Consider the following 23827-nt stretch of genomic DNA (forward strand, 5'->3'; position numbering starts at 1 on the left):
CAGCTGTTTCCTGTCCCTTGAACAATTCCTCTTCCTTGCATTGTTTAAAGGCAGTTCAAAGAGTCTTATCTTTGTAGACACCTGTCTCTTGAAGGAAATAGCATGAAGACTTCACACATTTAAAAAAAAAAACATCCTAAGAAACTAAGTTTAACTTCCTTGGGTTACTTCCTGACCAGAAACAAGTGAAACACAGGTGTACAGAATTCCAAAAGATGTCATTACCGAGAAGCAGGACGTTTCAGATGCATCTTTTTGTTCAGGACTGAAAAAAGCTGGACCTAGACTTGCCAAGTTGCAACCCAGGGAACGTTCACAGGACTTTAAATCCCCAATGCTGTATGAGATTAAGTAGCCATAGCTTCTGCCTCCCATTCCCTGCCCAGTCCTCTCATCCACCCTCTTTTCCATGTCTCCAAGTGTACTGCACAGGGGTGGTGGGTGACACAACCAGGAAAGGAGTTAGAGAAGCTGGAGCCACCTTGTCTCAGGCTTCACTGGAAGATTTAAAGATATATTAACTTTCTCTGCATTGCATGGCTTGCAAACCTGGGTTCTCCTGCTGAAAATCCACTTTATGCCCCAAACAAAAAAACACAGGATTCCCTTACCTTCTATGCATCTAGGGATCATCCTAGCTGGCATTCTTGTTTGAAACTACCAGTATCTGTTTATACCGGGCAGTCCAGTTTGTTTAAGCTGAAATAGAATGCATGCCTCCCCCCTCAATTCCTTGACTCTCAAAATGTTAAGAGCTGAACTGAGAGTTTGGACTCCAGTAGTAGTACTAAGATCTTTGGGTGTTCTCCTGGATCCTGGGTAACAATATTGTTGCGCACCATCCCAATCTCAGAGCGGTGAGAGATTTCCAGGGGTCCCTGCAGTTACCCAGGGGTTTGGTTTCCTTGGAAAGAAGGTCAGCAGAGTCTGTGGTGTCTTTATGAAATATGCTTGATTTATTTATACACATTCTAACCTGAGCTTAAGCATCAAAGCATCAGCAGTCCAATAGATCTTCTTTTCCATCAGGCTTACAGGAGACACCCTAAAGGCCATGTTGCAGAGAGCCAGCCTCTCTGCCTGCCTCCAGTTCCCAGCCTTTCCTCAGACTCAACTAAAAACACAAGCCTCTCCTTGGCCTCAGGAGGGGGGGTGCTCCTGAAGAGTTTCAATAATAATAGGATTTCCCTGGCTCATTTGCCAGTTAATGGGCACTTGAGAGACCCACTAACTCACCTGGCCACTCTATTAGAGTAACAAAAGGGGACTCATCTGACCAGTGGAGTGGGATTCTCATCCCCAGGTGCAGGGTTCCAAATCAGAGGCTGGAAGGGGACTCACAGAAATTATCCATTTCAACCCTAAACCTGTAACACTACCCCCTTCCCTGACAAAGGTCTGTCCCAGACCTGCAAGCAAACAGAATAAGTTTTTCCTGTAAAGAAATAACAGATACAGGTTAATAAGACATCAAAATATACATCATCAAAAGCATAGCCATAGTACAGTCATATTCCACACCACACAAGTACTAAAACAGTCCATTATAGTACAGCACATTTTCAATTAATTACTCTCTCTTTAGGCTTCCTCTTCTTTTTTGGATCCCAGTCACAGTTCTGCATCCAAACCACTTACCCAGTCTTCATACATGGCAGTGCTCAAAATAGTGAGTTTCCAACATGTTTAAGCCAGATTACAGCCTCTATACTGGAGCTCCTTTATCCTACCTTGTGCCACTGCAGCACAGCAACCCTTAACCACACACATATTTTTCCTTGCTTCCCCAAACAGTTGCGCGCATGCGCACACACAAACACAATCTAACAGACATAGTATAGTAAATCTTAAACATTAAAACGTTACTGCAAAAACCTATCAGCATAATTCCTAAAAAATTATTAAACAGCACATATCCCCACAAGCATGCAAACAGCACAAATCAAAATCCAAACAGCAATAGTGCAACCACCAGGAAGAATTCCTTCAGCAAATCAGTACACAGTCCCATAAGCACAATCCCCACCCCCAGACCATGTAGTTGCCCACATGGCCCTTTGTCTTGGAACTTCATGAAGTTCCCAGTCCAAGCTGATCCTTGCTGTTGCCTACAGGGTCTTGACATGCATCTCCAGGAACACATCTGTTTTTTCATCAGCACACAGCAGACTATAGCCATTTTCCTCCCACTTTCTGCCTGGGAAAAGTCTTTAAGCCAGTCCATCTCATCTCCTGCCCCAAACTCCAAATCATAGTCCTGCCACAAGTCTTTGCCTGGGGGCATCTTCTTCAGGACTAGCTGGCCTAGCCCACCCAGGTTGACAGAAATAAATCTTCCTCTCTGCTTTCCCTCACCATCTCCAGTGTGAATCATGGGCCCAAACAGAGACAGGTAACCCTCCCATTATCTCTTGACCTCCAAACTCACAGGGTACTGGGTACCTCTCATTGCTGGAATTTGCTCAGGGACTGCACCCATCATAGGAGCTGAGTGAGCAAGCGAGCAAGCAAACAAGTGAATGAGTGGATGGGGGGCAAGCAGGGGTAAGCAGGGGAGAATGAGTAGGGGATGAGTGAGCAGGTGGGCAGGTGAGCAAGTGGGTGGGGGCAGGAGGGCAAGCGAGCGGGTGGGTGAGTGGGAGGCAGGCTGGGGGATGGGAGGGTGAGTAAGTGGGCATGGACAGGCTGGTGAGCAAGCAGGCAAGCGGGCAGCTCCCTCCCTGTGATCTGTGGCAGGGGAGCGCTACTCCCCCACCCTAACGAGGGGCCCCTGTGGGCTGCTGGGCCCTTGGCCAGTGCCCAATCTGGCTGCCCTTTGGTGCTGGCCCTGGATCTTACACATAAAACTCCCTGGATGCATTCCCAGCTATTAAACTGTTCCTAGGATTTTATTTGGAAGGAGAAAGGTCAGTTTCCTTCCAGTTCCCAGAAACCTTTTATAGATTGTTACCAACCTGTTGTTGTTTAAAAACTTGTGCATGGCTTTCAGCTCCTTACTGCCCTGTCGCAGGGTTTGTTTCGTTATCTCAATCTCATCCATTATTTTCTGAAACATAATTACTTCCAGATTCTCAGCCACTTTCTTGATTGCCATTTTTAAAACCACGAAAACAAAACAAAACAAAAATAAAGAAGAACCACTTCTTATTTCAGCAACAATTGGGTTAATATTCCAGGCTTGATGACATCACAGTATAAACAGAGCAGCCTACCTTATCTCTCTATGTTCAAGAATACAAAACAAATTTAGTTCCCAGCATCAAAACAGTTAGTGGCGTCGTGAAGAAGCAGATTCGTCAAAATAAAATAGACCAAAAAGACAATAGTCCCAGACAATATAATGTTCCAAAGTTCATATTTTTTATTTTTTTCTCCTCGGAATAGAAATCCCTCTTCTGTTTATATCTTTAGAATGCACTTCCAGGACAGCTTTTTGCAATAGAAACAGAGATAAGCTGTTAATTTCGTGAATAACAGAGAAGAGTTATAGCTCACCCAGAAGTTCTTTAAAGCTGATTCATTTGACAAATCTCTTTTTGCTGCAACAATTTAAACCAAGTAGAAAAAAAAATAGAAAGAAGGGTGCTTGCCTGTTAGTCCGTTTTCTCTTTGAAGAAAAGATAAACGTATCGCATTAATCAGATAGAGCTTGTTCGGAAGTCCGTCCGGCATTGCTGGCTGGACCTTTTCTCATAAATTAATGAAATCCAGTCTTCCCAACAAAAACAGGCTTTTGAGGTTGATCTCTACATTTCTCCCTGCCCGGGAGAAATTTCATCAGTCAAAAAAAAAATGTTCTGACTGATTTATATCTGAATAAGCTTCTTCTGACGCGGGAGCCCGTCTCAAAAGCAGGCACAAGCGAAGTCACCCTTCCCGGAAGTCCCTGGATTTCATTTATTTATGAGAGAAGGTTCAAACTGCAATGCTGGACGGACTTTCATCAAGCTCTAGCTGATTACAGCGACACGTTTATCTTTTCTTTAAAGAAAAACGGACTCTAACAGGCAGATAAGCATCCTTCTTTCTATTTTCAAAATAGCAAAATGACGCAGGAGCTTAAAGAAATAGGGGATCCTGTGAGAGAGGAGAATGAGATCAGAGATGAGAAAAGAAAAAATAAAGGGAAGATACAAGCCCTGGAGATTGGAACAAATGTGGAATTGGAAAAAGATCTGGAGTTTATGGATATTAGAAATAAAATCTACTGTTTGGAATTTAACGTTATCTCTGAAGAAATTAATGAAGATATTAGAGATAAAGTTATCAATGGCTTGGATAATTTTCTGGACTGGAATGACGTGATGGAGCTTGATATAGAGAAAATCTATGGAATTAACTGCAGCCATGTGACAATGGAAAAACTCTCAAGAGATGAGCCAGTGCATTTTGTAAAAAAGAAGAACAGAGATATGACTTTACAACAATATTTCAGCAACTTATTCAGAATCGATGGCAAGAAAATATTTGGGATAGAGGAAATTCCCATCAGACTCTTATTATATGACTATGGCTATGACAGCAAGATTATTATGGAATACTGATAATGGAAGATTGGACACTGAAATTACTGGACTTAACAGGACTATTGAAGATTGAAGATGGAATTAATATGGATAATGGAATAATGGCTATTGAAATTATTGGACTTAACAGATTTGATGAGATGGATTAATCGATAGGTTTATTTGGACTATGGTTATGACAATAAGATTATTATTATTATTAACGAGATGGATTAATCGACATGTTTATTTGGAGAAAAATTGATAGATATATTTCTTAAAGAATTGAAACCTCTCTTTGACTTTTTGTGGAAAGAATAAAGTAATGTCTATGAGATTTGATGATTAATTAAGATAACTACTGGAGGAAAGTGATTTTATAATATAATTTAATAGACAGGATTGTTATATTTTGTAGACCTATAACTGATCTGCGACAAATGGGAAGTCAACATTTTATTTTTTTGTTTAATCATTTTTGTTTTGTTTTGTTTTTTGTCTTTGAATGTTTTATGATTTTGTTTTGTTTGTTTTATGAAAATTTGAATAAAAATTATTGTAAAAAAAAAAGAAATATTGGAGGACAAGTACTCAAAACTCTTTTCAAAGTAGTCTGGTTTGAGACAATTCTGGAAATAAACCTAGAGACTACATGGAAAAAAAAAAACTTGTGCATGGCACTAGGAGTCTTCCTTGTGGCTTTGATCAGTGATGGCGATGGGTAAACTCTCCCACTGGTCATCATTCAGGAGGACTAGATGATGGTGCTGAAAGATCATCACAGTCCCGAATTCAGCCCAGTACAGACTGGGTTCTCTACAGTCCTTCCTGCAACCCTCTCCAGTTCCTAAAACCACCCAAAACAATAAGAAACATGTCTCTGGAGCCAGACAACCACACTTTTATGGTTCTTGGTGGCTCTGTAAAATGCCATTCATGCTAGTAGCAGCACCTAAGGACTAATAGGTGCCCAACTGAACACCAGTAAGTATCATTATCGAGCTTACTCAGGGTTACTGAAGTCAGCAAAGAAGGCATAAGTTGCTGCTTCCATTGCATCCTCACTGTATCATTCAGCAGAGCTTTTCCAGGTAGCACGAGGCCTTTCCCAGATAGCACGGGGCGCCTGAAGAAGGTGGTGGAACCAACGATTGCTTGCTGTAACTTTTTGAAAAGCACTTTGAGGATAACATTGCTTATATCCGCTTGGAACTTGTCTCCATTGTTACAGCAGATTAATCCCAAGTGGTGTCTAGAGCGCTGTTGTGTTGGATGAGTTTTAGTTAGTAGGGCTCGAGGGCATGGACAAGGCACTTGGTTCAGTCTGGGTGACCCTTGTGTTCTTAATCCTTGCCCCTCATGGCTGATAAAAACTAGCAAAGACAGGACAAGCCATCTGGGCCAGGAAGGTGATTAATGCCTCCTTGAGAGAAAGGGTGGTGTTGTGCCCCAGGCCCAAGGGGAGTTAGAACAGGGAGAGGAGTCAGATGAGGACAAAGTTCCTGGGGACATTATGGGGGGGGCTCTGTCAGCCCACAGACTCCTGGCTCATCCCTCCTGTCAAGGCAGATCCCGCCCCATCTGTGAGTTCCCCGTCTGAGCCATTGAGAAGCGACCCTTCGTGTGCCAACCCCTCCCTCACCGGAATCCCCATCTGGCACTTCAAACACTTCCTCACCAACCAGCTTCCCACTCCCTGAGGTAGCAAAACCCCACTGTCGGATGGGGCGTTGGAGGCTTGCCCCCTCCCCCCCTCACGAGAAGGCGCAAGAAGCGGGACTCCCAGAGGGTGAAACTGCGGAGAAGCCATTGGGTACGAGCAAAGACCTTCGCTACTTAAGCAGGTGCCTACCCAGACTTCAGCGCTGAGTCAATTCTCCCCACATGCTGGAGAGACTGTTTAGGTAGCTTAGCTAGGGAAAGTAGTGAGCTAGAGTAGACAGGTTTATGAAGCACACTGCTTTGGATGTAACCATCACTCTCATAAAATGAGAATTAAACCAAGCCTCACCTCTGTCTTGTCTTTCGGACTCTGGGCAGGACAGGTGGTCCCTGCCTGCTTAAAGGGGGCAGTGGTAAGATCACTCCTTAGGAAACCTTCCCTGGACTCAGAAAATCTAAATAATTATTGACCTGTTGCTAATCGCCCCTTTTTGGGCAAGGTCCTTCAGCATGTGCTCGCAGGCCAGATCCAGGCTCTCTTGGATGAAACTAATTTTCTAGATCCATTTCAGTCGAGGTTTAGGCCTGTTTTTTGCACAGCAACTGCCTTGGTCACTCTGTATGATGATCTCTGTCAGGAGACAGATGGGGGAGTGTATCTAGGAATCCTCCTTAACTTCTCAGTAACTTTCAATACCATTGTCCATGGTATTCTTCTGGAACAACTATCCAAGTTGGGTGGGTGGGTGGCACTGCTCTGCAGTGGTTCCAGTCCTACTTGGATGGTCGTAGAGTGGTACTTGGCGACTTTTGTTTGATCCCATGGAGCCTTCAATGTGGGGTTCTGCAGGGTTCAGTTTTATCCCCCATGCTTTTTAACATCTATACGAAATCACTAAGTGGAGTCATCCAGAGTTTTGGAGCTCATATGCTGATGACACACAGCTCTACTTCTCCTTTGCATCTGCAGGCACTGTTAGTGGGTTGTTCCCTAGACCGGATAGATGGCCTGCTCTGATGAGGTTACACTTTCTCTGGAGGAGCAGATAAATAGCTTGGGGGTACTTCTGGATCTATTACCATCACTTGAGGCTCAAGTGGCCCCAGTAGCTTTGACTGGTGACGCACCTGTACCCCTACCTGGACAGGGACAGCCTCACTTCAGTTGTCTACTCTCTAGTAACCTCAAGGTTGGATTACTGCATTGTGTTATACATGGGGTTGCCTTTGAAGATGGTTCAGAAACTGCAGCTGGTGAAGAATTCAGCACCCAGATTGTTAACCGGCATAGGACTGTCGGAATATATAACACCTATTCTGGCATGACTGCACTGTATACCGATTAGTTCCTGGGCTCAATTCAAAGTGCTGGTTTTAACTTATAAAGTCTTATGGAGCTCAGGAACCTAATATACCTCAAGGGCCGCCTCTCCTTCAGTGAATCAGTCCAAACCTTGTGTTCTTCATCTGAGGTCCTTCTCCATGTGCCACCTCCAAGGGAGGTACAGAGGGTGACAACATGAGAAGGGACCTTTTCAGTGGTGGCTCCCTACTTGTGGAATGCTCTTCCCAGGGAGGTATGTCTGAAGCCATCATTATCTATTTTTAGGCACCAGGCAAAAACCTTCCTTTTTACCCTGGCTTTTGGCCCTTAATTTGAAGGGCTTTCTGTATCAATGGCCTCTTTTAATGTGGCAAGTCTTGCAAGACCTATGTGGAGGTGAAAAGAATCCACACTGAGTTGAGGTTGGACTCCAAAGAGGTCAAAGGCTGATTCTAAGTAGGTCTGGGAGCAGACTCATGAAAGTGGGAGCTCAACACACCCAGAGAGAGAGAGAGAGAGAGAATTTTCTAAGCACACTGTATCACTAGATGATTATCATTGTATAGAAATCAATATGGTCTTGTGCAATCTATTAATCATATAAGATCTTTCAGTGGCCTTTGGCTCTGCCAATTATTCGGTGTTGGTGATTAAAATGTGGGACTCTGGAGCGCCCTGAAATTGTTCTGATTGGTGTTAAACGATGGTAATAAGCTATTGCTAATTTTATCCCCATAGAGTTACATCTTGTATCTCCTCTTGTCCAATGTTTATATGAGAACACCAGGTGCAATATACAGAAATTTGCAGCTCAGTACTGTGATGGCAATCAGCTATACTTCTCTTCATCCAACCCAAACATCACAGTCACAGTTCTGCTTCAGTGAACCAGTCCACCTGAGATGGTGTTCAAGTTTTACAGCCTTGTCATGCTCCTGGATCTACTATTGAAGCTGGAAGACCAGATGACCATGATGGCTATGTGCTCTGCCTCCATAGTTGGGGGCAATATGCTTCCAAATACCAGTTGCTGGAGGGAACAATGCTCTTGTAAGGTCCTGCTTGCGGGCTTCCCATAGGCATCTGCTCTGCCACTGTAAGAACAGGATGCTGGACTAGATTGGCCACTGGCCTGATCCCCCAGGGTCTTCTTATGTTCTTAGGAAAAAGAAGCATGAGCCTCACTAGGCAGGGCTCTCTCCAATGAGATAAGTTTTCAGACTGAAGATCAGTCTCTGTGCTCGGAGTCTTTCAAGTTCTGGTTGGGCCAGGTTGATTCTTTGGACCAGCTTTTAATAGAACCTAGAGCACTCCTTGAGGAACACAGGGGTAATCTGCAAGGCTTGTGATACAAACGTGAGCCATGGCGGGGCAGGAAGTAAGGTACTGAAGTCTGGCTGTTAGAAGCTCCAGTTCAAGATACTCCTCCCCAGCAACCTACAGGTGCAGAAATTCTGTTATGTAAAATACCGTTTCACTACCCATACAGGCTGCATTCCTTTGCATAAGCAGATCAGCAGTATCCTTTGCTACTGAGGATCCAACCCACGTTTGCAAGAGCTCTATCCACACATCAAGGTGCATACAAGACTTTGAACTGGGTGGGATAAAAAGGCTTTCAGTCTTGCAATGTAGCATGTGCCAAATATAGATGTCTTATAATGAAACTACTAGCTACTAATTATCTAGATGGTTATTCAATTTCTAGTTGAACAATCTCTGGTTCAACAAAAATATGCACTTGACAGGCATTTTCACAGACAGAAACTTGTGGTCTGAAAGTATTGCCTGTCAGGGGAAACTGCTGCTCAGATTATTTGGGGAGGAGGTAGGGTGCTCTTAGTTAAATCCATAAACCCCACACCTTTACTCCCCCCCCAGGCCTCCCCCCTCCCCATAATTCAAGCACTGAAGTGAACGCTTCTTGGTGGCCTCATATCTTGATTTTTTCAAGGAAAGGATTTCTCTGCCAAGCCATCACCACATGGGTGGCCTTAGGCACACCACTTTCTCAGCCACAGTTCCCTTTTTTTGGTATGGGTATTATAATAATCTATTTCATAATGTTATTGTAAGAAAGAACAGAATAAATATTATAAACTAAGTAATAACATTCTGTTTCAAAGGCACCCACAGAGTTGCTACATGTCAGAGAACCACGAATCAGTGTTAAGTGGTAGATGCCTAACCAAAGTCTTGGAAAGGCTAGCAAATTCACTTCCCAGCAGATACTGGCATCTCCCTTGTTTATACAACCAGCAAAGACCAGAGACTAGCGCTGTGTTTTCTGGCTCAGTGATCAAACTGAAAGATACGAAGGTCTCTTTGATCTCTGCTGAAAAGATTTATGTCAATGCAGGAGGATTAGTTCACTGCAGAGCTGGAGATTAAGTTTGCAAACTTTCCCATTACCGGCTCCCTACCAGGCAATCCTCGCAGGTCACCAGAGCTGTCATTTGCCAAGACCCATTCTCCCATTCACCCATTGTTTCTTCTTTCAAACCCTCTGCATTAAAAGAATCATTGCACAACTGGATTGCCCATCAGTTTTAAAACGTTTCTAAGCTCTTCCAGTGCATAGGATTTCAGTTCTGCTTCCTGAAAGCACCTATAAACATAAATGAATGATCTCACCTAAATTAATGGTCTCTCTCATTATTATTATTATTTTGCTGTTTTACAATGTGGCCTCTGCTTTCTAGTGCCTGGAGTTAGAAGTAACAAAAGAGGGGACCCAGCTCACACACAGGCATATCTGTCCAGTGAAAACGCTTTCCATGGAAGTGCTACCTGTGATGTGCCTATATTAATGTATATATGGTAAGTGTTGTTGTTTTAGAAGATACATGGTAAGTGGAGTGAAAGAGGAGGGGGAGTGAATGGGCAGTAGAATGCGAGATGATTGGCTGAGTGTTTAAAATGGCTGAATGTATAAAAGGAAGAGTGAGAGTGGAATCGGGGGGGGGGAGAAGAGAACTGAGTGGGTTGCTTGGTGGGGTTTAGAGAGTTGTTTGCCAGGAGGGAGGTGGAGTTCGGATTAGTATTGAGTAAAACCATATGCTTATGTGCCTTAAGAAGAAATCTTGTTAATCTTGTTAGCTTTGTTATCTGTAATAAATACTTAATTTGGTTTACCAAAGGCCTGATCCTTGGCTGGGGTTTCACAGACCAGAAGGGAGGGTAAGATAATGACCAAGGCTGAAGAGGAACTGTAACAAATGGTGGCAGCGGTGAAGAGAATAACAATACCAGTATTCAGAGTCTCTGGGAATACTAGTATTAGGACGTTACTGGTGGTTGCCTAGCAGGGGGATCTGTTGAGATCTGTGCTAGAGCGGATAGGTAAACCATAAGACAGTGCGGTCCGGACTGGTGGAGTCCCTGGTGGTGCCTAGAGACAGGCAGTAACCACGAGCAGGTAGGAACCTGACAGGGAGAGCCAGGTAAGGACATATTACATGTGGTGGCAGTAGCGGTGGGATACGAACAACAGAGAATCCAGATACGAACCAAAGAGAGTCCCAAAGACACGTGGTGACAAAGGAGACTACGTCACAGGTGTTGGCTGTAGCAGTGAGATACGAATACTAGAGAATCCCTACCAGTGGTGTGGCAAACAGAAATAACAAAGCAAGATTACTTGTGAGAGTGACTGGCAAAGAGTGTGTGGCAAAGAGTGAGTGAACTCAAACACCATGGCTGAATACATAAAAATGAAAGGAGCTGGTGGAGAAGTGCATAACATTCAATTTACCTCACGAGGGTAAAGGGGTAGATGAATTGAGGGTAGCACTTATAGGATTTGCAACTGCCCAGCAAAAACAACCTATCAGAGAAGAGACCCCAGAAGGATATTTAAGCAATCCCGCTTATATAGAGTACTTGAGAGAGAAGTTAAGATGGGAGGCTGAGGAAAAAGACAAGCAGAGGGAGTTGGAAGCTGAGAGATTGAGGAGGGAGGCTGATGAGAAAGAAAAGCAGCGGGTCTTTGAGGCTGAGGAAAAAGATAAACAGCGAGAGTTGGAAACTGAGAGATTGTGGATGGAAACTGAGAGAATGAGAGTGGATGCGGAATTACAGGCAGAAAAGTTAAAATTTGAAAGAGAGAAGTTTCATTCTGATGAAACAAGAAAGGACAGAGATGGAGCAAAAATAAAAATTACTCCAAAGGACTTTGCTGTCTATGAGCCTGGTCAAGATCCTCAAATTTACCTCAGCACCTTTGAAAAAGCAGCTCAGTTGTGGGGGCTACCTGAAGATAAATACATGCAGTATTTATCAAACCTGATTAAAGGGGAATTGGCTGAGGTATACCAATATTTCCCCTCAGACAGGCCCGTCACCTATGCTGAATTCAAAGAAGCAGTGTTTAAAAGATTCAGACTGGGGCCTGATTATTTTAGAAAGCTTTTCAGAAACTGCCAGATACAGACAGGGAGGTCTTTTGTGGAACTGGGAGCAAAATTGATGGATATATTTGGAAAGTGGATGAGTAGTGCCAAAGCTCAGTCTGTGGAGGAGGTGAAAAACCTCATGATATTGGATCAATTATACCATCAGTTACCACCAGAAATAAGGCTCCTGGTCAAAGACCGTTCCCCTACATCGGTGCAGGAGGCCACAGAGATGGCGGATCACTTCGCCTCCAACAGAACTGGCTGGGTGGGGAAAACATCAAGAGAGTTTAAACCCAGACCATATAATGCTGGCAGAAGGGATGTGGTACCACAGCAAGTGAGTCCTCCAGTAAAATCTGAAGGGCACAGGGCACCCCAGAGTGGATCTGTGTACCCTAAAAGTGAGGAGAAATTATACTACAAATGTGGTAGACCGGGGCACCTATGTTTTCAATGTGAGGTTGCCAACCCCATTAGTAATCCTGCTCAGACAAGGGCAGTGAAAACAGAGCCCAAGGCTTTAGAAACAGCGAAAAAGGTTCAGTTCTGTCAGATAAACTGGACAGAAGTAACAGACCTTGATTCAAGTCTGAGAGAGGAAGTGAGTGTACAAGGGGCAAATTATTGGGCATTGCTTGATACTGGTGCCACTCAGACATTACTGAGGCCAGATTTAATAAAATCTGAGGTAATATTACCTCAGGAAACTGTGACTATCCAAGGAGTGAGGGGTCAACCAGAAAGTTTGCCTGTGGCCCTGGTGGATATGACTTGGAGAGGCCGAGAGGGCCGATATAAAGTAGGCATTAATGCCCAGCAACAAGAACCAGTAATACTGGGAAGGGATGTAATGGGCGCCCAAGGAAAGATCTATGTAGTGACCAGACAGCAAATTGGCATAGAAAAAGAAGCCATATTAAGGGGGGCTGAAACAAACAGGGTGGAATCTGTTAACCAGCCTCAGGTCACCATAGCAACCACTAGCAGGCCTGCTGAAGGAGACAAACTGTATCAAGTGGTCTCTGATAATGATGAGGCAGATCAATTCAGGGAAGAGCTGCAAAAAGATATAAGTTTGAAGCAGATAAAGGAACAAGCTCTGACCCAACAGAATCCTTTCACTGACAAACTGAGGAATCAAGTTGTGTGTGAGAATGGGATTTTATATAGACTGTGGATGCCTGCTGAGAGAAAGGATGAATGTGAACCAGTGAAGCAATTAATAGTACCTAGCAAATACAGAACCAGATTGCTAGAGGTAGCCCACGATGTCCCATGTGCAGGACATCTGGGAATAAAAAAGACCAAGAGGAGATTGGCTGTACACTATTATTGGCCAAACATCTCCAAAGATGTAAAACAACATTGTCTATCTTGTGGTATCTGCCAAAAGGTGGGAAAAAGTGGAGTAAAGACTAAGGCACCCTTAAAGCCCCTTCCTATAATTGGACAACCCTTTTATAGAGTGGGAATAGATTTGGTGGGCCCTTTTTCCAAACCCATAAGGCATGGCAAGAAATATCTATTGGTGGTGGTGGATTTTGCCACCAGGTACCCAGACGCAGAAGCACTAAGATCCGTGGAAGCCCCTGTAGTGGCAGAGGCTTTATTAAAAATCTTTATGAGGCTGGGTTTCCCTCATGAAGTGCTGACGGATCAAGGCAGTGTATTCATGGGAGAAGTGATGCAATGTATGTGGAACTGTTGTGGTCTAAAACATCTAAAGACCACTACTTACCATCCCGCCACTAATGGGTTAACAGAGAGATTCAATGGCGTTTTGAAGGGCATGATCAGAAGCTATGTTCAAGATCACCCACAAGACTGGGATGAACGGTTGGGATGCTTCTTATTTGCATACAGAGAAGTCCCTCAAGAGTCAACAGGCTTCTCACTCTTCGAACTCATGTTCACTAGAAAAGTGAGGGGACCTTTGGAACTGCTAAAAAATTCATGGGAAGGAACCCTGGGAGAGTACAAAACATCTGTAGTAGATTTTGTATTGGAATTCCGCAATAAATTAACATCAATGATGGAAGTGGTGGAAAAGAATTTGAGTCAAGCACAGGAGAAGCAACGTTACTGGTATGACAGAACAGCCAGGGAACGTGTGTATGGTGTGGGAGATATGGTTATGGCATTCATACCCAGGAAACATGACAAATTACAGGCTAACTGGGAAGGACCATATACCATCAGAGAAAGGCTTGACACAGTGACGTATGTAATTACCACAGACCAATTAAACAAAAGCAAAGTGGTTCATGTAAATATGTTGAAGCCTTACCATACCAGGGATGCACAGGTGTTGCAAGTTACCTTATTCCCCGAGGGAAGTGGGCCTGAACTTCCAGATTTGGTACAGGAAAGCAAAGACAAAGGAGGGGTAGATCAAGTGGAATGGTCAGAGGAGGTGAAGGAGGAAGCAAAAGAAGAGATTCTGAGAGTTTTGAAAACCTATAGGAATCTCTTTAGCAACAAACCTGGCCGAACCAGTATAGTTATACATTCCATTGATACTGGAGATCATGCCCCAATCAGATCTGTTCCGTACCATGTGAATGGGGAAGTTTTGAATGAGATCAAAAAGGAGGTGGAAGATATGCTGGAATTAGGAGTGATCAGGGAATCCATCAGTCTCTGGGCCTCAAGTATTGTCCTGGTTCCGAAAAAAGATGGAACGACAAGGTTTTGCACTGATTATCGGCTAATCAATAAAATTACTGTCCCAGATGCGTATCCTATGCCTAGGGTAGACGCAATGTTAGAGTTATTGGGGGCAGCAACCATTATCTCTACACTAGATCTCTGTAAAGGATTTTGGCAAATGGAACTAGACGAGCAATCCAGAGCCAAAACTGCTTTCAGTACACCAGATGGGTTATATGAGTTTGTGACCTTACCCATGGGACTAAGGAAGTCACCAAGTTCATTTCAGAGGCTAATCAATACTGTGTTGCGAGGCATGTCAGATTTTGCAGTGGCCTATATCGATGAGGTGGCCATTTTTAGCAAGTCGGTGCCTGAGCATGTCCAACACCTGACAACAGTATTGGAGGCCTTAAGAAAAGCAGGCCTCACAATAAAAGCTAAGAAATGCCAGTTTGGACTAAAGGAAGTAATCTATTTAGGACATAAGGTGGGGAGTGGGAAAATCACCCCCTTATGGAGCAAGGTGGAGGCAATACAAGCGTGGCCGATCCCCTTATCCAAAAAACAAGTAAGGGCATTTCTGGGTGTGGCTGGATTTTATAGGAAGTTTGTGAGAAATTTTGGGGAAATAGCAACCCCCTTGCATGAATTAACAAAGAAGAAGTGTTCTGAGCATGTGGTATGGACGGATGAATGTCAGAAGGCTTTTGATCTACTGAAGCAAGCCTTGTGCCAAGGACCCATATTAATAGCACCAGACTATGAGAAACCATTCATTGTGGCTACAGATGCGTCGGACCTGGCGCTGGGAGTCGTCTTGCTGCAGGAGAGAGAAGGCACCAGACATCCAGTGGCGTACCTGAGTCGCAAGCTGACGCCGAGGGAGAAAAACTATTCGTCGGTCCAGAAGGAGTGCCTAGCGGTCGTGTGGGGACTGAACAAGTTGCGCCCATACGTGTGGGGACGAAGATTCACAGTGATTACGGATCATCGGGCCTTGTTATGGTTGCAGACTATGAAAAACCATAACACTATGCTGCAGAGGTGGTCCTGGGCCCCACAGGACTATCAAGTGGACTTCCAGTTCATAAAAGGCAAGGACAATGTACTGGCCGATGGACTTTCCAGGCAAGTGGCTGGGACTGCAGTGACGTGACCAGACAGAGGAACAAAGAAAGACATTTTCCCCATAGAGACTTTTATTTGTTAACGCGACATATAAATCCTGGAACAGGAATAATACTCTGCTGTTGTTTACGGGGGGGGAAATGTGATGTTCCTATATTAATGTATATATGGTAAGTGTTGTTGTTTTAGAAGATACATGGTAAGTGGAGTGAAAGAGGAGGGGGAGTGAATGGGCAGTAGAATGCGAGATGATTGGCTGAGTGTTTAAAATGGCTGAATGTATAAAAGGAAGAGTGAGAGTGGAATCGGGGGGGGGGAGAAGAGAACTGAGTGGGTTGCTTGGTGGGGTTTAGAGAGTTGTTTGCCAGGAGGGAGGTGGAGTTCGGATTAGTATTGAGTAAAACCATATGCTTATGTGCCTTAAGAAGAAATCTTGTTAATCTTGTTAGCTTTGTTATCTGTAATAAATACTTAATTTGGTTTACCAAAGGCCTGATCCTTGGCTGGGGTTTCACAGACCAGAAGGGAGGTTAAGATAATGACCAAGGCTGAAGGGGAACTGTAACAAATGGTGGCAGCGGTGAAGAGAATAACAATACCAGTATTCAGAGTCTCTGGGAATACTAGTATTGGGACGTTACTGGTGGTTGCCTAGCAGGGGGAACTGTTGAGATCTGTGCTAGAGCGGATAGGTAAACCATAAGAGAGTGCGGTCCGGACTGGTGAAGTCCCTGGTGGTACCTACAGACAGGCAGTAACCACGAGCAGGTAGGAACCTGACAGGGAGAGCCAGGGAAGGACGCATCACACTACCCCCCGTTAGAATTAGACTCAACAGGTGAACATCTCCCGTTACCACATGCCCAGGGCCCCCCAAACTATGGCGATTACAGAAACAAGGGCAAAGGAGCTTGTAATCAAGGAATTTTGGTTCCCAGATCTTCTTGGAATGTGTTTAGAGAGGTTGGCCAGTTTTGACTGCCCTCTATACCACACTGCAGTGGCATCGTACCTATTAAGGTCCTGTCATGGAATGTGGCAGGATGGCTCTCTAAGCTAGCTGATGAAAACTTCAAAGACTTCTGTGCCCAATTTCAGATTCTTTTTATCCAAGAAACCTGGGTTGCTTCAACAACCTTCTCCTCCCTCCCCGGGTATGCTGCTTATTCCCTCCCAGCAATAAAATCAGATGGCAGAGGACGACCGCGAGGTGGTCTGGCAACTATAATCTCGGTTGATCAAAATCCCACTATCTCACGGATTGAGCTGGGCTCTAATAGCAATATCTTAATTATTCAAATTAGCTGGCCTTCAGGTTTAAAAATCTCCTGATAAGTGTGTACTGTCCTCCACAGCCTTCAAATATGAGGGTATCTCAGTTTGGACTGATCTAGATCAGGCTCTCTCCTCCTTATACAACTCAAATTGCGAACCCTTAATTTTAATATCGGGCAATATGAATGCCAGGATAGGATTAAACAGTGTTAAAATAGGGGAGAAACTAGGCTTGATTCTGGAAGATTTGTCTTTCTGTCCCACTAGGAACTCAAAAGATCCAGCTATTAACTCAGCTGGTGAATCTCTATTTGCCCTTGTTTTTAAGTTTCAGCTATGTATATGTAATGGGACAGGTAGAAGCCCAACATCAGAGCTATATACGTATATCGGTCCAAGGGGAAAGAGTGTTATAGATTATATGATCCTCTCTCAACCACTTGTTCTTTACTTTGTGACCTTTAAAGTTCTCGCAAGGCCTGAGAGTGATCATATGCCAATCCAATCGCTTTTTTCCATGCCTGTCGGATTCATCCCTTCAGCTCCAGTTGCTCCTGAGAATCTGACTGTTCAAGGTGACAAAAGGGTCCGCTGGAATGGGAAGATCCAAGAAGGAATTAATCTTTTTCTAATGTCCCCATGGTTATTAACTTTAAGGGACCAACTTCTGTTCTCTTCGGATCCCTTGGAAAAATTTAACAAAATAGTGAAAGAAATTAGGCCTTTTGTGGTTAGCTCCCACCCAGTTAGACAGCTAAATCAAGGCTGGTTTGATGCACAGTGTGTTGCCCACAAACAAAACCTATCAAGAGCCATAAGGAAATTAAGAAAAGTAGACTCTCTAGAAAACTTTAACTCTTATATACAGCTCGATAGAAAGTACAAAAATCACCTGTGCTCTAAAAAGGATAACCACGTCCGCCAGCTGTGGATGGAGTTAGGTCTGGCAACCTTGGAAAAGAACTCTACCAGGTTTTGGGCTCTGGTGACAAAAGGGATAAAAGGGGGAACTGGCTCCCTTGACAATCAAATTACTTCAACACAATGGCACACATATCTTTCCTCCCTTTTCAGTCAGTCTATCACCAGCCCAACTCTAGGTAGTCCCCTCAATACAGACTCTTTTTTGCTCTCTTTCTGCCCTGAATGGGACCCCGTAACCTTTGATGAAATATATACTTTGATTGATTCTTTGCCTGTAAAAAAAGGCACCAGTGGAGGATATGCTTCCTGCAGAATTGTTTAAATCAAACCCCACCTGGTGGTGTCCAGTTTTTGCTAAAATGTTCACCTATGTAAACCAACATGGGAAGACACCTTGGGACTGGGGAGTAAGCGTAATTGTGCCCGTCCATAAAAGAGGCTCTAAGGCGGATCCAAAATTTTTTAGACCGATTAGCCTCCTCAAAGTTATAGCTAAATTGTACTCTAAATATTTACTATGCAAATTGGAAGCTTGGGCTATTGAGAACTCAGTCATTGCCAAAGAGCAGGCAGGGTTTATAAAGGGAAAGTCTACATTAGATCAGTGTTTTATTCTTCATCATCTGATTCAGAAATACTCCCAAAGTTGCAGAAAAGAGCTTTTTGTTGCCTTTGTGGATTTTGCTTCCGCTTTTGATCTTATTGGCCGAGACTGGCTGTGGCAAAAGCTATCCACCACCAATATTGACAGAAGGTTATTGTATTTAATACAAATGCTGTACTCCAACACTTCTCTCAGGGTAAGGATTGGGGCAAATGGCCTACTATTAGAAAATATACCAACAACAGAGGAGTACGTCAGGGATGCTGCCTGGCTCCCTTCCTTTTTAACTTTTACATCAACAATATTGTATATGATTTGAGTGGCCTAGAATATTTTCCAGCTTCAGTTTTAGATGCCAAGCTCTCGGTCCTCTTGTACGCTGATGACATAGCTATGATCTCCACTACACTAATTGGGATGCGAAGGTTATTAAGAAGTCTAAATATTTTCTGCTCAAAGGAACATCTAGATATCAATCACACCAAAACCAAAGTGGTGGTCTTTGGGAGGAAGAAAAAAACCCATGTCTGGAAGTTGAATGATAAACACATTGAACAACAGTGTAACTTTAGATACTTGGGACTCGTGTTTAATGCTCAACTTTCATGGAAGTTATATTTGGAGACAGTTAAGTTAAAATCCTCCCATTCTATACAGGCTTTGATGCACTTCTTTAAGTTCCAAGGGGGGAGCTTGGTTGCACCTGCAGTTGAGGTGTTTCGGAAGAAGATAGTCCCACAACTGCTGTATGGCTCAGAGCGGTGGGGATATACAAATGTCTCTACTCTGGAGATAGTGCAGAATTCCTTCATGAGATCCCTGTTGGCTGTCCCTCAAAGTACACCTACATTTGTTTTGAGGGCAGAAACAGGGCTCCATTCTATAGAATCCTGTGCTCATGCTTCACTTGCTTTGTATTGGCTGAAGTTGTCTTGCATGGATGATTTGTGCCTCCCAAAGAAATGTTTTTTAGAACAATTGCAAGTTCCAACCCAAAACTGCTGGGTAAATTCTGTTAAATCTATTCTGTCTGCTTATGGTATTAGCACGGAAGTTTTACCCACTTTCACTTCGGATGGAGTAAAACAGCTGTTCAAAGACAAAATTTATCTTTATACTAAATGGTGGGACCTCTTTTCAGCTACCCAAATGTCATATTCTATTTGGTATCCACTATATAAAACAACATTTGGCATGGAGCACTACTTTACATTTCTAACAGTGACACCCTTGAGAAAATCATTCACAGCTTTAAGACTTCAGACTATGCCCTCTGCTTTCCTGGATGGGAGGTTTTCTAATACTCCAACCCAACAAAGACTTTGTATCTGCCACTCTGGTGAAGTTGAGGACATTACACATTATCTACTAAGATGCCCCTTATACAAATCCCTAAGATTAAAATTTCTCCTGTGCATCCTGAGCTCCTTGTCTAATAGAACTCCCCTGGAGCAGATCTGTGTTTTGTTAGCAGGCAATGACATATTTATTACTACTCAGGTGGCAAAATTTGCTTTAGCTGCAGGAAAAGTAAGAGCTGCCTATCTAAAACAACATGCAGGATGTGTAGACTGTGCCCCAGCGCCATTCTGACGGTAGCATCTATGTATTTAGATATGGAGTGGGTTAAGGTATTTTCCAGGAGAGGGAATTTTACTTGAATTGTACTGCTGCTCTTCCATTTTATGCTGAAGAATTCTGTTTTATTGTAATATGATCTGTTTTTAAATATGTATTTTGCATTTTCTTATATTTGTTTAATTGTGGTGGCCTATGGCTTTGAACAATAAAGATTTCTTCTTCTTCTCCATGGAAGCACTTTTTTGTTTCTGGCCCTTAAGTGTGCTGGAGTGGGAGATCTCAGAAAAAACTTTGACAAACTGGATATGATTTGTAGGCCTTTAGGATGGGCATATGTCCTCCTTCATGGAGGACCGTCCTCTGTTTGAAGGGCAATGAGAGGCCAGACCTCTCTTTGATGGTTTAAAAGTAAAGAACCATAAGAAGAGAAAACAAGAAATGTGACATTCACCATTGTATTTCTATCTAAAATGTAGGAATTAATTTTTTAAATGTGCATGTATATGTATAAATTAGCTTATTCAAACCTATGTCTTTTTGGTAATGCATTTCTCATTTTTGGTGATGTGTTACTGGCCATCCTAGCATTTTCACTGTGTGCTCCTCTCTTCTTTTCAGTTCTAAGATCCTGAAAGGTTGATTGCTTCTCCTTGAAAGGCTGGTTGCTACAGTCAAATCAAATAATGATTTGACCAGGCTATGGTCTGAAGGCACATAAGGCTAGCTCCTTGCTGAAGCTAAGCAAGGTCAGGTCTGGTCAGTGCCTGGATGAGAGACTGCCTGGGAACCATATGTAAGCTGCTTTGGGTTTCTATCATGAAAAGAAAGGTGGGGTATAAATATAATAAATAAATAATGTGGTATATTATCTAGTATGGTTCCATCAAGCCTTCCACATCTAGTTACTGCACTTGGAAAGTTGACTTGCAAGTCTGCTATTACTCACACTTCTTTAATGACATTTGTGATTATCTCCATATCACTGGAAGGCCTTAAAAGGAGGAAGAATCAAGCAATTTCTGTCCAAACATTTGCATCAGAATTTCTTGGTATGGCAAGAAGCAGCTCAAAATATATTGCATTCTATGGTTCATAGGCACAGAGGGAGTTATTTAAATCAGTGGACTATGGGTCATTGCCTTCCTTTCTCTGGCATTTGTGGTTCACACTCACATTAAAACAAAACAATTACTGCAATGCACTCTATGTGGGGCTTCCCTTGCACTTGACCTGGAAACTGCAGTTAGTGAGTGAGTGGGACTCTGCCAGCATATAACACCTCTCCTCAGAGATCTGCAGTGGTTGCCAATTTGTTACTGGGCCAAGTTCAAGGGGTTTCTGCTGGTATATAAAGCCCTTAACAGCTTGGGGCCAGTTTAATTGTGGGATCACCTTACCCCATATGTGCCCACTCTACCTCTTCAGTCTGTGGAACTGGCACTGTTACAGATGCCACATAATACTCATTCTGCACATTGAAAGAAATCATTCTTTTCATGTGGCTGGACCTTCACTTTGGAACTCCCTGCCTACTGGCATCAGGCAGGTGTCTTCGCTGTATTCTTTTTGCCACCTGCTTAAAACATTTCTGTTTAAACAAGTCTATCTAAACATATAGAGGCTGGTGTGTTTTAATTACATTTTATTTTATTGTGGTTTTAATTATTTTTAAATAGTTTTAATTACTTGCTCCTGTTTTTATTGATAATTTTAATGTTTCTTATAAACTGCTTAGAGGGTTAGTCTTTTAAAAAAACATTAAGCAGTAGATAGATGTGGTTAAATAAAATAAATAAACTCTCTTTTAGACCCATAGATTTTCCCATAAACCATATCAAAGGGAGCAAAGGTGCACAGAGAGTTTCCCACCCAACCATACAATTAAAGAGAAAGTCATGGAAACAACCAGCTCTGGACCTTGGAAAGGCACCCCCAAGGCGGCCAACATTTGTAGTATGAACAAGCAGTAAGTGCGGCAGATGGAGACGAAAATAAATGTGACATTGACGAGTATGTTGACAGGTTCTGAGTTCATGCAGTGTTGATTCATACTACAGTGCACTCAAGCAGCTGCTGTTCATAGAGATAAGATATAGGGCCATCCCATTTAATTTAGAAGCAGAGGGTGTATATGGTCTTGCCTGCATTACTAATTTTCCATGCGTCACTGCTATTCTGGAACATCTGTAATGCACATCGAATGTGCATCATCTGCATTAACATAGGTTGTTAGATCAAGTGGAGTTACACTCTGTAAGAGTGAATTCACAATATAGCCCACAGAGTTACTGTTTCTTAACATCAGCAAGAGAATCAGCACCTTAGAAAATGACAGTTAACAGCATCATCTCAGATTAAGCCCAGCCACCCTAGGAAAATCCATGTGAATATCAAAAATGTGTTTCCAATACAAGGAGCACTAACCATTTGCTACAAACAATCCCCTAGTCCCCATAACCTAACCAAGTGTAACTAAAACAAAGTATTTGTCACTGAAATAATGGTGTGTTCTTTCTCTTTTAGCCCACTGCCCCTTCTGCTGTTTTCTCCCCCTTGGGGAAAGGATTTGTCTTTTCATAATTTTGTAAAATGCTATTAACACAGATGGTGCTATATCAATAAAGGGCTAGACAAGAAATAGCATGATAGAAATGGCAAGCCAATTGATTTAAGTGAAAGGATACTGGAAATCGCAGAGACTGACATGTGCTTGCTTTGAACATACGGTAAGAGGATTGGCGTGCTTTTTTAAAAAGATTTAGTTTCTTGTTTAGCTTGTTTTATGAGCCATTTTGGAAGCATGATTAATACTGATTTTCTGAGAAAGATAATGCTGCACAGTGTATTTCCAGTTGTGTAGTACTGTATTTGAGGTAAAGGTAGAATTTTCTGTTGATTAGAAGAGAGGACCAGCTGGCAAAGCATTGCACTGAATTTAATTATCTCTCTCTTGTCAAGGTTATGATATTAGTGATCATCACATTGTCAGGCTCCACAAATAGACTTTCTGTGAACACTGGGTCTTGTAGATACAAGAAAGTACCATATCTAAGTTATTCTTCTTATCACCATGTAACTTTCTTCTTTCTATAACCACAGGTATTATACCATCATAATGACTTTTTTAGCAGATTGCTGACAAGCATTAAACACTGGGTTTTGGTCTCAGAAATTTCAGAAATACATTTGTATTTTAAGCCACTTACTTTATGGCTAATAGCATGGATTTCTGAAAAGGTTAATCATGTCTTTCTTTGAAAGGTCTAACTTGTTTAGGCTGCAATCCTATATCCATATACCTGGGAGTAAGTTCCATTGAATTCAATAGAAATTTATGAGTAGACATGTATAGGATTGTGCTGTTAGTATTTTAGGAATTGGTGATCACAATATAATATCATTTTAGTAAGACATTTGACCCTTTCCCATACAAAAGTCTTCTAAATGATCTCTAGGAATACTTTGATGAACCATCATCAGAAATTATTAATGGAGCAATGCCAGATGAAGAGAATGTAACAAATGTTTAAATACTGTTTAAATTTTTAAATTGTGGTTTAAATTGTTTGTATAAGATCTGTTTTAAATTGTATTTGTTTTAATGTTTTTAGTTAATGTGAACCGCCCAGAGAGCTTCGGCTATGGGGCGGTATATAAGTATAATAAAATAAATAATAAATAAATAAACGAAGTTCTCCAGTTCTGAGCTCTGGTCCGGTTTATTTTTATGGTTGGTTTAAATGAGAACATAATGAAGGTGTTTATCAGGTTTGTG

The sequence above is a fragment of the Rhineura floridana genome, chromosome 2 (assembly GCF_030035675.1).
Source record: "Rhineura floridana isolate rRhiFlo1 chromosome 2, rRhiFlo1.hap2, whole genome shotgun sequence".
In the NCBI taxonomy this organism is placed as follows: Eukaryota; Metazoa; Chordata; class Lepidosauria; order Squamata; family Rhineuridae; genus Rhineura; species Rhineura floridana.